The 14,290-nt window shown below is 39.4% G+C and overlaps 1 protein-coding gene across 9 annotated transcripts in view; it reads left to right on the forward strand.

The window, feature by feature from the left end:
* Positions 1 to 14,290, forward strand: part of ADK (adenosine kinase) — a 569,627-nt gene that overhangs the window by 12,462 nt on the left and 542,875 nt on the right. For 6 of the 9 annotated variants that reach the window (XR_008698600.1, XR_008698601.1, XR_008698606.1 and 3 more), the window contains exon 2: positions 10,410 to 12,742. The exons of the other annotated variants lie outside the window; for them this stretch is intronic. The gene's annotated coding sequence lies outside the window, so the exon portion shown is untranslated. The remainder of the gene's footprint in view (positions 1 to 10,409; positions 12,743 to 14,290) is intronic. 9 annotated transcript variants of the gene reach the window in all.

Raw genomic sequence — 14,290 nt, forward strand, 5'->3', positions numbered from 1 at the left:
AAAATTACCTCAAAAGAAATATATTTCTCCTGTATTAATGGCTTCCCAGGTGGCACAGTTGGTAAAGAATCTGCCTGCCAGTGCAGAAGATCAAGGGACTCAGGTTCGATCCCTGGGTCTGGAAGATACTCTGGAGGAGGAAATGGCAACCCATTCCAGTATTTTTGCTTGGAAAATTCCATGGACAGAGGAGCCTGGTAGGCTACAGTCCATAGGATTGCAAAGAGTTGGATACAACTAAGCACACACAACCAACCAACCAACAACCCTATATTAATAGAAACGTATTATTAAGGCCATGTTGTCGGTGTTTTCTTTCTTAAAATAAATATAGTACAACTGCTTATTTGGTGGAGAAATGAATTATCTGAAAGAGTGAATTTACAAAGAACTCAGTGACCTATCAGAATGGTCAGTCTTTTCCCTATGGGTTTGCAAGTCCATATTTAGTGAGATTATTTGCATTGTAATGAACTCCAAAAGCACTGAAGGTTGGCAGTATTGTTCTTGATTTCATAACATACTGTTAACAATGTATTATGTAACCAATAAGTGATATCGCAAAATGGTCTTTTTAAGAAACTTGTCTCTATTGACTCATCCAAGAGGGGTCGCTTGAAAACTATTGAAATAGAGCAAAATGATCAAATTCAGATGTCTTAGGGTTCTCAAATTCCTTTAAGCTTGATGTAGCAAAGTAAATAGTTTTACCCTTTGAGCCCTTGAGCTAAAGTTTGGAAACCCATGTTAAGTTTCTGAGTTAAGCAAGTTAAACAATTTGTTTATCTTTTTAAACAAATAAACCGTTCAAATGTGCTGTCTTTGAAGTTAACCGCATTAGAGATTTGAACATTTTCTTATTTTATAGTCATGGCTGAGGAAGTCTTGGGTTCCTCCTAAAATAGAGTTTTTCAGAAATTGTTTTTCTTATGCAGAGCTCACTAGACCTTCGACTTCACTTCTATGTTGAAGCCTGAATAAGCTACATTCCTGAGAAGACTTGTTAGTATCCTGACTATCATGTCAGACTCAAAGCTCTTTAAATGCTCTCTTGTTGAACAAGATGTTGCTTCTTTTTACTCATAAAACAGGTTAAAGCAGGCTTTCTTAGGCTTTCCCTTTTAGGAGCTATTTTGGTATTTCCAAAGAATGCCAGGGAATGCTGGTGTGAGTAGGAGTAGGAACAGGGGTGGGAAGAGATGTCTAGGTGTGCAAACCCTGAGGTAGGGTAGGATCTCATAGAGTTGAAGTTTCCTGCAGATCTCAGTATTAGATGTGGTTTTGAAATGATAATTTACAATTTCACATGAGTTTTTTTAAAATTCTGAACATGTTCTAGACCCTTTAGATTGTTGGTGCCTGGGGAGATACTTAAAATCAGTCTCATATTTACCTTGGGTTTAGAGAATTGAAGCCCAGTGAGGTTAAACATGAGTCATGTAACATAGCTATTAAGTATCTGAAATGAAATTTGATGCCAAATCTTATAATTTCTCATTGTCCTACTTTCTAGAACAGGAAATGAAGCATCAGTTTTTTTTTTTAAAGATAAAAATAACATATGAATACGTCAATAACTTTCACTTACTTTTTCTTACTGATCCTCACAAGGCCACCAGGTAACTACCTTCTGCTGAGGAAATAGACCCAGGGAGGTTAAGCGTCCCTAAGTAGTAAGCTCTCATTTCATACTCAGGACATGTGATTCACATTTCTTGATGTGTGTATTACACTCTGAAGACAGAAATTGAGAACTTGTCCAAATAAAATCTTTATGTGAGAGATAAGCACCCTATTTAAGGAAATTCTGTTTTCTGTTTAGTAACCTTGTTTAGATTTTTGTCTTTCAAGTTCTCTTATTCACATATGTAAGTGTCCAGCCCTCCTCACCCCCTAAAATAAACTTGTGGGATATACTTAATTGTATGCTTTGCAGTGGATTAACTCATTGAACTTCAGTTTTGGGCAGGTTGTGTTTTCCATTAAAAGCCTTTTTTGCTTGGCATAAGCCAATTTTGCTTATGTTTTGAGAGTTAAAATGTTCCAAATAAGAGAACAATTTCTGGTAAGTTTTTATTTACCTTGGAGATTTTGTACTTTTCTCTGATATTGATGATTTGAATGTTAGGACTTAGCATTATTAATTATTATAATAATATGGAATAACCATTACTGTCCACAGAATTTAATATGCTCAAGATTATACAATAAATGGCACAGATAGGGTTTAAACCTGAATCTGTCTTAACGTTTAGTAATTAGCTCAAATATTCAGGTATTATATAAACAATACAGCAGGAATCAATAGTGATTTGTGGGATTAAAAAAAATAAGCAAGCCCTTTGCTTCAAAAATACTCCTAAATTATATATGAAACTATTACTAGTAATCTAAAAATCTATTAATTAATCTTAATATTATTAATAATTTAAAATTTTGTAAAAATATTCTACCAAATCTGAGATGGCAGAGGTGAGAATTCTTTTGCATTAGAAAAGGCCTGCAGCCACAATTAGTCTTGGACCTCATACAGAAAAAAAGCAACATTTTTAAAGAAATGATAAAATGTTCAGTTAGCCTACTTTTAAGGATATGACTATAACATTTCATTAGAGTCAACTGATACTTAACAGCTCAATTTTATAATGCTTGATAACCATAGGAAAAAGGAAGTAGGAGTAAGAAAATGCAGATCTGTGAAAAGAAGAGGGGAAGTAAAAGGAAGTGATTTAAAAAAAGGACTCAGTCCCTCTTAGCTATTTCTGATTTCTGCATCACTTCCAACATCAGACATCTCTGCTTTTCAGCTTTTCACTCAGCTCTGAAGAGTGTATGTGAGTTTGTGAGAAACTTCTTGTTATGAACTGTAGTACCTGTGGTCTCTTAGGATGATATAAGGAAAAAGAGCTTTGCATTATTAATCAGAACACTTGGGTCCTATTAAGGTTTCTGTCTAGGTTTGTGTATACACCTGTGAAGTGAGTAGTCTAGATTAAAAAGCTTTTCAAACTAGATCATGAATCCATTTGGGTGTAGAAAAAGTGATATTTTATAAAAGGAAAATAGAAAGTGCCAGTGCACTGAATATGGTAAGGATAAATAACTGCTTTGTGAAATATTTCTGTTATGTGTATTTATGGAGTATTAGTTGCAGTGCAAAATGTATTTTCACAATGAGTTTGATTTTTCTGTCCTAAAATTTAGTGGCTTAAAAGAGCAGCCATTTTATTAGAGTTAATGGTTTTATGGGTCAGGAGTAGTTGGTTAATTCTTCTGCTCCATGTGGTATTGTCTAGGATCACTTGGAAGTATTTAGCTGATAATACGGAGAAGGCAATGGCACCCCACTCCAGTACCCTTGCCTGGAAAATCCCATGGATGGAGGAGCCTGGTAGGCTGCAGTCCATGGGGTCGCTAACAGTCAGACACGACTGAGCGACTTCACTTTCACTTTTCACTTTCATGCATTGGAGAAGGAAATGGCAACCCACTCCAGTGTTCTTGCCTGGAGAATCCCAGGGACGGGGGATCTGGTGGGCTTCCATCTATGTGGTTGCACAGAGTCGGACACGACTGATGCGACTTAGCAGCAGCAGCAGCAGCAGCAGCTGATAATAGGTCTGGTCTGTTTTGGTAGAGGTGACTGGAAACCTTGGCTGGATTCCTCTTTGTGTAGTTTGAGTGCCTCTCCATGTGGTTTCTTCATCCTGGTAGTTGGACCTCCTTGAGAGCAGCTCAGGTCTCCAAGAGGCCAAGGCAGGAGCTGGCAGTCCTTTATGGCTAAAGCGTGACCGAATTTGTATATCTAAGCTTTTAATTCTGCTTCTGTCCTTTGAATGATGATTCATTTCAATAATCTACTCTCCTACCCCTCCACTTGCACAAATAACATTGGAAAATCTGTCAACTTTTGGTTTTGAAGTGCAGAGTTTAAATATGTATATTATTTTCCCATGGTATATAGTGAGTTTTAGGTTTTTGGAGAAATAATTTAAGGTCTAACCGTTTCTGTGGAGTCTTAAGTTTGTTACCTAATGCTACCTAAAAAGAACTGCCTTCTTATAATGTTTGGAGATTCTATTTGGATTTAATTACTTCTTCCCTTCACATATAGTCAATCTGGAGCTGTTATGCTTTTGTTGAAATCTGGAAAGTGTGAAATCTGTTCCCACCAACCCCCATTCCACCCCACAGTAAAGAAAACAAAACCATTAAATGTTTTTGTTATAAATCTAAAGGTTATTATCGTAAGAAAAAAAAAATCTTTTTTTTTTGTATGGTTATGGATGTTAACTAGACATTGTGGTGATTATTTGTAATATATACAAATACCGAATCATCTGAAGCTAATACAATGTTAGGTGTCCATTATACCTGCAAAAAATATATTCATTTTTGTAAAATGTAGATTTTGTGATGTATTTTTAGCTGATAGAGACTTTCTAGAATAGGACTATTCCCTATGATAGAATTGTAGAGATTTTTGTATATATACTTTTTATTCTGTATTGGGGTATAGCCAATTAACAATGTTGTGTGAGTTTCAGGTGAACAGCAAAGGGACTCAGTCATACGTACACATGTATCCATTCTCCTCGAAACTCCCCGCCCATCTAGGCTGCCACCTAACACTAAGCAGAGTTCCATATGCTATGCATAGGTCATTGTTGTTTATCTGTTTTAAATCTAGCAGTGTGTACATGTCCATCCCAAACTCCCTCTCACTTCCCTCCATCCTCCTCCCCAAGAGCTGTAGGGATTTGAAGAAATGTCCATGTTAGCGTATCTGCCTATATATGGAATATTAATAGCAGTCTCTTAGGATATAAATATAAGGGATTTATCTTACCATACCCTTGGCTATTTAGAATCCCAGATCTTGAAGCAGTGTTTGAGTTTAACCCCTGGCTTTTTGGGAATGGGTTGGGCTGGTTATTTGACAAGTTGCACTGGAGAGTAATTGTTTTTTTGCCTCTGTCTGCAGACAAATGTCTTGTTTTTCAGATAAACCACATTCATTTTAAATGTTCCTCTACCCCAGGCTATTCTTTCCTACCAAGAAAGACATGAAGATAATCAAGATTTCCTTCAAAGTAATAAAGGAGGAGAATGTGGAAAACGATAATTTAGAATGAAATTCTGTGCATTTAAATGCCAGTATTTAAAAATAAATATTAAAACCCACCCTCAAGTGAAATGAGAGTGGGAGTACTTAGGTATATTTTAAGCTTGTAAATAGGCTTGTGAAGATAAATGTCTTATCTCAACTCCTGGCAAAGTGATATGTTATAGATGCTTGAAAGAAAGAAAGGGAAATCGCTCAGTCGTGTCTGACTCTTTGTGACCCCATGGACTGTAGCCTACCAGGCTTCTCCGTCCATGGGATTTTCCAAGCAAGGGTACTGGAGTGGGTTGCCATTTCCTTCTCCAGAGGATCTTCCCAACCCAGAAATTGAACCCGGGTCTCCTGCATTGCAGACAGATGCTTTACCCTTTTGAAATAATATTATATATACATACATACATACCTATGTACATACTTTGTGTATGTAAACATATGTCAAACCCTGATGATAGTAGTTCTATCACATTGCAGTTCTCTATGAACTTTTATAACTATTGAGGCAATAAAATAATTTATTCTTAAGGTTTCTTATGCCTGATTCTCTCAGATGCAGTGAAGCATTAGAAAATCTGTACAGCCACCCACCGCAAAAGCTAGTGGTCCTTCCCTTTCATTTGAGACTACGTGATCACATCAAGTAACCACTGGGTCAAGTATGTCCATTGAAAGCACTCCAGAGAGTGCTATGGTGTGTGTGCTGTATTTATATGTATATAGTTTTAATTACACTTGAGTTAGAATGTCTGTTGTGCCAACTAAGGCAAGACACTTCAAAGATTACATTTTCCCCAATACAACAGTTTTAGTGGGCACATCTCTCCCTCCCTGGTTTCCCAATAACAGTGAGACCACTATCATTACCACCTCCACCGCCATCACTGCTGTATAAAACTTCCAAGTGTTTCCATTTTAAATGCTTTGTTATTGCAGGAAAGCAGTCTACCCTGTTTCCACAAGGAGGGGTTGCACTGTTTCCTTGAGGTCAGTCTTTAGGCTGATGAGAACCAATGCCAGTCTGTGTCCTGTCCTATAGACTGTGGGAGAAGATGGCCCTCTGCCCATGTAGTAGGATTGAAGACAGGGCCTTCAGATCTAGATTAGTCCTCATCAGTGGAAACTATGAGATTGCTGGTTACCGTTGTTAGAATACCCTCTCAGAAAAAAAAAAAGCCCCAAAACACTGGGACTACTAAATAAGAGACCAGTTTAATTATTTCTAAAAAACTCAATAGAAACTGCTGTTCCTTAAAACTCTTTGGATAAAGCTGCATATTTTTTACTCTTATTTGGAAAATGATAGGCACTGGTTAGTTAGAGGACATACCCAAGGACAGCATGAATATATAAAAAAATTTTTTTCTTACAGAGCAGCCTTTTGTGGACATTTGTGGTTTTAATTTCTGAGTCTTGAAAGATCTTGCTAAGAAATAATTTGGAATTTTCCTAAAGGCTAAATTTGATTTACACAAGATGAATGGTTGAGATGGGATATTTTCTTAGTTTTATAGTAAATTGAACCCTTGTACTCATTGTGTGCCTCTGAATTCTTGCAGAGTGGTAAAAAAGATATTTTTCTTTGTCAAAAATCAGTCTTGTGATTTTGACAGAAATGAAATTGTGATTGAAATTTAAAAAATGAAGAGGTCTAAGAGATGATTCTTGGTGGCAATTAGGAGTCTTGGCCAAATTAAAGATAAAAATGGCAGATTCATTGTCTGCTTAGATTTAACTATGAATAAGTACACATGGAAAAAAAAGAAGCAACTTCTGAAAGTATTTCCTGTGATGCTCCAGCAAATAAGAAAGCTGTTTCTGGACTATTATATTGCATGGGTTGAAGTCACAGTATAGTGGTCTGAAACTAGGATATTTGTAAAAGTCTCAGACTTATGTCAGTCTATCTTGGGTTTACTCTGATCAGACACTGTATAGTGGTAACTAGTCCCAGTTCTGGAGTTATACTACCAGAGTTTGCATTTCTGCTGTGTAATGTGTGACTTTCAGCAAATTCTTTAACCACTTTGAGTTTCAGTTTCTTCAAGTGTAAATGGTGACAATAAAATGTCTTCTATTACGGTTGTTGTGAATTCAAATGAGATAGTACTTGAAAGATACATATAGCGTGGTTCCTGGCACATACTAACCACTCATTAAGTTGTACCTTGGAGAAGGGCATGGCAGTCCACTCCAGTATTCTTGCTTGGAGAATTCCATGGACAGAGAAGCTTGATGGGCTACAGTCCATAGGGTCTCAAAGAGTTGGACGTGACTGAGCACACATGCGTGCAAGTTGTACCTATTATTTTTCTTATATACATATTTAGTGGCTGCTGGCTTCCCTGGTAGCTCAGAGGTTAAAGAATCTGCCTGCAATGCAGGAGACCTGGATTTGATCCCTGGGTTGGAAAGATCCCTTGGAGAAGGGAATGGCAACCCACTCCAGCATTCTTGCCTGGAGAATCCCATGGACATAGTAGCCTGGCAGGCCACAGTCCATGGGGTTGCAAGAATTGGACATGACTTAGCAACTTAGAGAGTGATTGCTAGCAGGTGACTGCTAAGGTAGAATGGTTCCCCTCTTAGGGTGTTGTTCAAATGAAACTGCATGTACAATTATGGACAACTATTTAGTCATTAATAGAAAACAGTAGGCACTACAGAGTAAGAATGATTAGAAAGAAAAATCTGCTTCCCAAGTTTTTATTTTCTATCCCTGACCACTCCTAGAACTTGTCCTTTGAACTTGATTCTTGCCTTTTCCATTTATCTTGCTAATAGCAGCACCATTTACTCAATTTAGCCCAAATTTACCCAATGTAGTCTAAAATCTAGGAGTTACTCTTAATTCCTTTATTTTCCTTACTACCCTGTATTTTGCAAGTCCTGTCATTCTACCTCCAAAATGTCCATTTACTTCTATGTCCACCACTATTTTTGTGGTTCAGATCAGAATTATTTGTCATCTTTAATACGGTAATAGGTTATTTATCGGGTTGCATCAGGTCTTAGTTGCGGCATGGGGGATCTAGTTCCCCAGTCAGGGATTGAGCCTGAGCCCCCTGCATTGTGAACACAGAGTCTTAGCCACTGAACCACGAGGGAAGTCCCTGTCACAGGCTTTTAATTTAGTCTTTCTGCCTTCATGCTCCTGTGATCCATTCTCTGCATCGTAACCACATTCTCTTTTAAAACAATATCAGATCATGTCATTCCTCTGTTTAAAACTTAATTAAGTGTTTAAAACTTAATTCCTGTCTTGCTTATAACAAAATCTAAACTTCTTAGGCTCATCAAAGCTAAGACAGCCTGCTGCTTCTCTGACTACAGCCTTTCCTTTCTTCCTTGCCCTTTTTCACACTGGCCTTCCAGTTAGTTTAGTCATATCCGTCTGGAATCCCTTCCCCACTTTGTTCTTCTTTGCTATTCAGTTTCTTCCTACTGGAGGCCTTCACTGACTCTAAATGAGCCTTTCTCTGTGTTGATCTGCTGGTTTTAATTCTCTGAATAGCACTTATGAGCATTTAATGATCTTATTTATTTGATTATTCATCCATATCCCCTCATTAGAATGTAAGTTCTTTAAGGGCAGTACATATTCTTGGTCTTTGCTCAGTCTCCAGTGTTTTGAGTAGTAGAGTAGAACTCAGTAAATATTTGTTGAGCTAATGAGTGATTGATCTCCTTCCCCTTTTTTTTGGCTATGCCTTGGATTGTGGGATCTTAATTCTCTGACTAGGGGTTGAACCCCTGACCTCAGTGGTGAAAGCATGGAGTCCTAACCTCTGGACCACTAGGAAATTTCCGAGTGATTGAGTCCTAAAAGCTGGTTTGTGAAATACCAGATTTACGGTAAAATAAAAATAAGAAAAAATCTTTTACATAGAAACTATACTTCATAAGATTACCAGCAATACTTTGAGTAGCGCTATTTATTCTGTGATGGCCTTTTTACATTTTTATGTTAAAATGCCCTTTTATGAAATGATAGTGCTGTATTCAATTATGTAGTTTAAATATATATTCTTGGCAGCTTAAATAATTGGGAAGCTGTGTTGTCCTATACTTTTAGGTTGGAAGTTTTCTTTGACTTTTAGAGATTTGTGGTTCACTGAAAATAAAGAAGCACTGTGTGGGTGTTCTTGGGAGGGAGTTTTGCTAAGAATTCTTACTAAATAAAGTTCAATCAATCAAATGTTATTATATTCTTCAAATTCTCCTGGGAAATAAATTGTCAGTTACCATTTAAAGATTAGGTTCTGTTTGAATATGTCATGGTAAAGTGAAATGTGACATAAGAATCTACGGACAATAATTTAAAGGAAATAAAAATAGTGAACCTCTTATATCTTTTGAGGTAATACATTTAGCAATGTTTCTTTGAATAACCTTGACTATAATGAAAGCTAAGTAAAACTGTGCACGTTTTATTTTCATTAAAACTGACCACCTCTTAAAAAAAATCTACTCAATTTGTATTGAGTCACAAGTGGACAGTTTTTTTTTTTTTCTCCCCCCACTTTCCAGTAAGAACTGAAAGGGACCTGAGATGTTGACTGTAACAGATGACCTTGCATTTCAGATAAGGAAACTAATGGTCAAAAGGCATACTTTTTTTTTTTTTTTTTTGGTAGGCCTAGGCTTAGAATTCCCACTTCCTTATTCCTGTGCTTCCCAGGTGGTACTAGTGGTAAAGAACCTGCCTGCCAAGGCAGGAGGTGTAAGAAACACAGGTTCCATTCTTGGGTCTGGAAGATCCCCTCGTGGAGGGCATGACAGCCCACTCCAGTATTCTTGCCTGGAGAATCCCATAGACAGAGAAGCCTGGCAGGCTATAGGCCACAGGGTCACAAAGAGTTGGACAGGACTGAAGCGATTTAGCACGCAGGCATTCTATTTTTGCTTAGTTAGGGATGTAATAAATTTTTGCTACTGTTAATGTGAAATGAATAGTATACAAATCCTTGTTCACATTTGCTGTATTTTATTTATGATAGTTGCCTAAAACATGGAATTGGTGACACGTATTGCCACAAAGCTTTCTAGAAATGTTAGCTTTTGTATCATGCTTCTCAGAGATATAATTTTAACAAGTGTGGTAATAACAAAGTAATAATCATGTCTTGTGCTAAGGACTCTATTAGACACTTTACTAGAATGAATTAAGTTTTAATCTTCTCAGTGGCATGAAAAGCATGTAATGTGTAAACTCATGCAGGAAGTCATGTAGGGGTTCCAAGTCACTTCTGTCTTGCTACCTTTATAATCTTGCTAATTTCCTTTACAGCCTTGCTACTTAGCATGGCCCACAGGAGAAGCAACTGGCAACATCTGGGAACTTAAGGAAATGGACAATCTTGACCACAGAGCTTGCTGAATCCTTAATAATAAGATCTCTCAAGTGATGTGTATTAAAGTCTGAAAAGCACCATAGTGCATCCCATATTAAAAGTTGCATGGAGATTTTGAAGTTTGTTCTGAGTATTATTCCTGGTTTTACTTTAGTCCATCTGGGTTACGGTTGTTGTTCAGTCACTAACTTGTGTCCGACTCATGCGGGTTATCTATTAACATTTTCCATTAGTGGAGAAGGCAAACTGTTGAATTAGTCAATGTCTCCACTGCTTCAAATTGCTATCCTGCTGCTGCTTTGATTCACTTCCTGAGGACCAACTGGCTGGTTCTGCTTGTGGACATTTGGTCAAAGTCTCAATCAGCCAAGACTCTTGTTTTTAATAGCCTTTACTCATGGACTGAACACTTCAGATTTATAGTGCAGGGCTTCCTTCTAGATAGGCATTTTCCAAATTAAAGAAAATAATGTTAAAAAAAAAAAGCATTTTTGAAGAAAACTTGAAATCTTTTGGAATACTTATATTTTAGATTGTAAGAAACCACAGATTTGTGTAAATTGATCTACTAATTTCATTTTGTGAACATAATTATTCTGTCACAGGGACAATGGTAGGTAAGAAAAGCAAGGCTGGCTTAGTAGAACAGCACTGTCAGGTAGACATGTAATGTAAGACAAAATTAAATTTCTAGGAGCCACATTAAAAAGTAAACAGTTTAATCTTAATAGGTTTTATTTAACCCAGTGTAGCAAAGTACTATTTTAACATGTAGTCAAGATATATATAAAGACTTGAGATATTCTGTATTTTTTTGTACTGCCTTGAAAAAGTATATATTTATCTGTGCAGTGGCTCAATTTGGATGCTAAATTTTCTACCTTGAAATGTATGCAGTGAAAAATACTGTGTTTAATGGAATAATGTTTTACTTTGCTTTTGGTTTTAAAATTTAAACTAATTAAAAGGAAATAAATATTTAGTTCCTTCAATCACAGAATGCACATTTCAATGTTACGTGTTAGGGTGTGTTTCTAATGTAACTGATTTCAGATTATGGAATTGAACCCCATCCAAAATGCTTAGTAAATGAATGCCACTGGAGGTTATGGTCTGTTTATATAAATATTTGTACACAGAATAAAGAGGGAATAAACAAAAGCTATTTAGATCATAAAACGTTTATTTTCTAACGCCCCCATGTCAGTCCTTCCCGCAGTTGGAATTGATTTACTGTCTTTTATTAGCGGTTCAGACTCAGTTTTAAGTTCTTTTACCCCCGCTGAATCGCAAAGTTAGCGCCAAGAGTCAAGGTTCTTCCAGTTTTCTATGACTAGATGCTTGCTTCAGAGCGCTGCATCCTTTTCAGGAAAGCGAGGACGTATGACAATTAGCGTGTCAAGCAGGATAGTCTGGGCTAGTTTGGCCTGGAGGTTTTAAAAGTTACACGTGTACTTGGATAACCCGGGAACTTGCTAAAAATACCATTGTACGGGCCTCACTTTTCTAGGTTCTGATTCGCAAGTTTACACTGAGACCCTGGACACTTCCTTATAAGCTGTCCTAACTGTTTTTAAAGTCCAAAACGTTTGGGGACCACCATACTCGGCACTTGACTCTTAGAAGGCTGCGAGTTCTAATTTAACACATCGTGCTGCTATTGCCACGCGATCGACTCTATCCGGACTGAGGTTGCCAGGCGGCTGCTGTTTTTCTGCAGATGGGTTTTCAGGCTGTTAACCCCCCTCTCCGAAGACTCCCCTGACATAGCCCCCGTCCCAAGCCCTGTTAGAGTGACCTGGGCTGGCCGAGGTAGACCGCGCCATGTGACTGATAAACCGGTTGCCTTTCGGGGCGGCCATTTTTGAGGCGGGCACCCAACCTCGTGCACCGTAAGCCGGGAGTGGGGGGTAGGCAGTTACCAGGACTCAAGATGGCCACCGAGCCCGCTAGCCAGGCCGCTAGCCCGCATGCCAGCACAAGACGCACGGGCGGCTTGCCGTGGCCGGCGGCGCCCTGGGCAGGTCCTTGGGCCGCCGGCCCGGGGCGGAGCGCCCGCCCCTTCCGGGCGCGGCCAATCAGCGTGAGCGACCGGCTAGGCGGGGGCCGCCCGCGCGCGGGGTGTGTGAGGACGCGCTCCCGGGTCGCGGAGTGCTTGAGCCCAGAAGCGGTGACTGTGGTACCTGCTGCTGCCACCCGTGCGGACGCAGAGCATCGGACGCGAGCGCTGTCGCTTGGGGCTGGAAGGTGAAGCTATGACGGCCATCAGGTAATTAGTCTGGGCGGCAGCCTGAACTGCGCGCTGGGTAGGCATTAGCCTCTCGGCTGCTGAGAACTGCCGCCCCTTCTCTTGGGTGTTCTGGAGCCTCCCGGTGCCACCAGTCCCCCTCATGTGGAGGCTTTCTGCACTTTTCATTTGGTCATTTATGCCTTCCGCAGAAGTTTTGGGGGCTGAGGCACGTGGCGGAGACCTTTGAGTAGCCGCATAGCTGAGGTGACTCTCGCCCAGATTCCAGGATTTGAAGCTTGCTGATGAGTCTAGTGGATTTCCCATGAAAATGTAGCTGTCTTCCCCCCACCCCCCGAATGGCCTGAGGCCTGGGGAAGTGTGACGTGCACCAGGCGTGTCCATGCCCGCGTGTCTTGCCTTCCGACAACTTGGTTGGTGGCCCAGTGCAGAGCTGCACTGTTGGCCCTTCGATGCAGGTAGATTGCCCCCAAGTTTTGAAATTGTCCTCACAATGTTTGCTTATGACTGGAATTAGTACTCTGGTTCCCAAGGTACCATCTGTTTACCTACTTTTATCTGAGAGTCCCATTAGAATGAGTTTCGTAGTATACAATGAGAGCAAATAAACGAAAAACTTCACCTCAATTGCTCTTCCAGAGTTTGGAAGATTCTTTATTGTTAATGGCCCGGTCCAGTGTCTGTGGGTAGCACTGACCAAATGGTTACCTTATGCTAATGCAACTATTTATAAAAAGAGATAAATCTAAAAGAGAGAGAGAGAGATAAATTGCCTTATTTACCCAATGTTCTGAACAGCCTCTTTTAAAGTAGACCTTGGCCCTTCATGGGCTTTGCTGGTGGCTCAGCTGGGAAGGAATCCACCTGCAATGTGGGAGACCTGGATTCTCTCCCTGGGTTGGGAAGATCCCCTGGTGAAGGGAATGGCTATAGTCCATGGGGTCGCAGAGCCCCACACGACTAAGTGACTTTTCACTTTTTGACCTTCATTGTCCCAGAGAAAGGGAGGCCCCGGCACAAATGTGAAGAGAATAAATGAAATTAAATTTTGCTCTCCGAGCTTCTAGCAGCCTAAGTCCTGGTGATTAAATGGTTTCTCACTGGTGATTTTGACTACACAGTATTTTAGAAATTACTTTAGAACCTAGCCCTCAGGTAATTTAGGATGTAACTGTTGAACTTGGATGCAGTTTCTCTTAAATTGCATAATTCTATGTAAACTCAGAGTACTTACCTCATTATGCAGAAGGAGGACCGAAATACAGTACTGAAATGTGGGGGCTTCCCAGGTGGCTCAGTGTAAAGAATCTGCCTCTTAATGCAGGAGACCCAGGAGATGCAAGTTTGATCCTTGGGTCAGGAACATCTGGAGGAGGAAATGGCAAGCCACTCCAGTATTCCTGGAAAATTCCAAGGACAGAGGAGCCTGGTGGGCTATATAGTCCATGGGGTTACAAAGAGTCTGACACAACTGAGCATACACACACACTGAAATGTGGAGATCCACATGGAAAGATTTCACAGTAAATTATATTGGGATGTATAAATTTAGCTTTTAATGCTAACAGT

The sequence above is a fragment of the Bubalus kerabau genome, chromosome 1, assembly GCF_029407905.1.
Source record: "Bubalus kerabau isolate K-KA32 ecotype Philippines breed swamp buffalo chromosome 1, PCC_UOA_SB_1v2, whole genome shotgun sequence".
Lineage (NCBI taxonomy): Eukaryota > Metazoa > Chordata > Mammalia > Artiodactyla > Bovidae > Bubalus > Bubalus kerabau.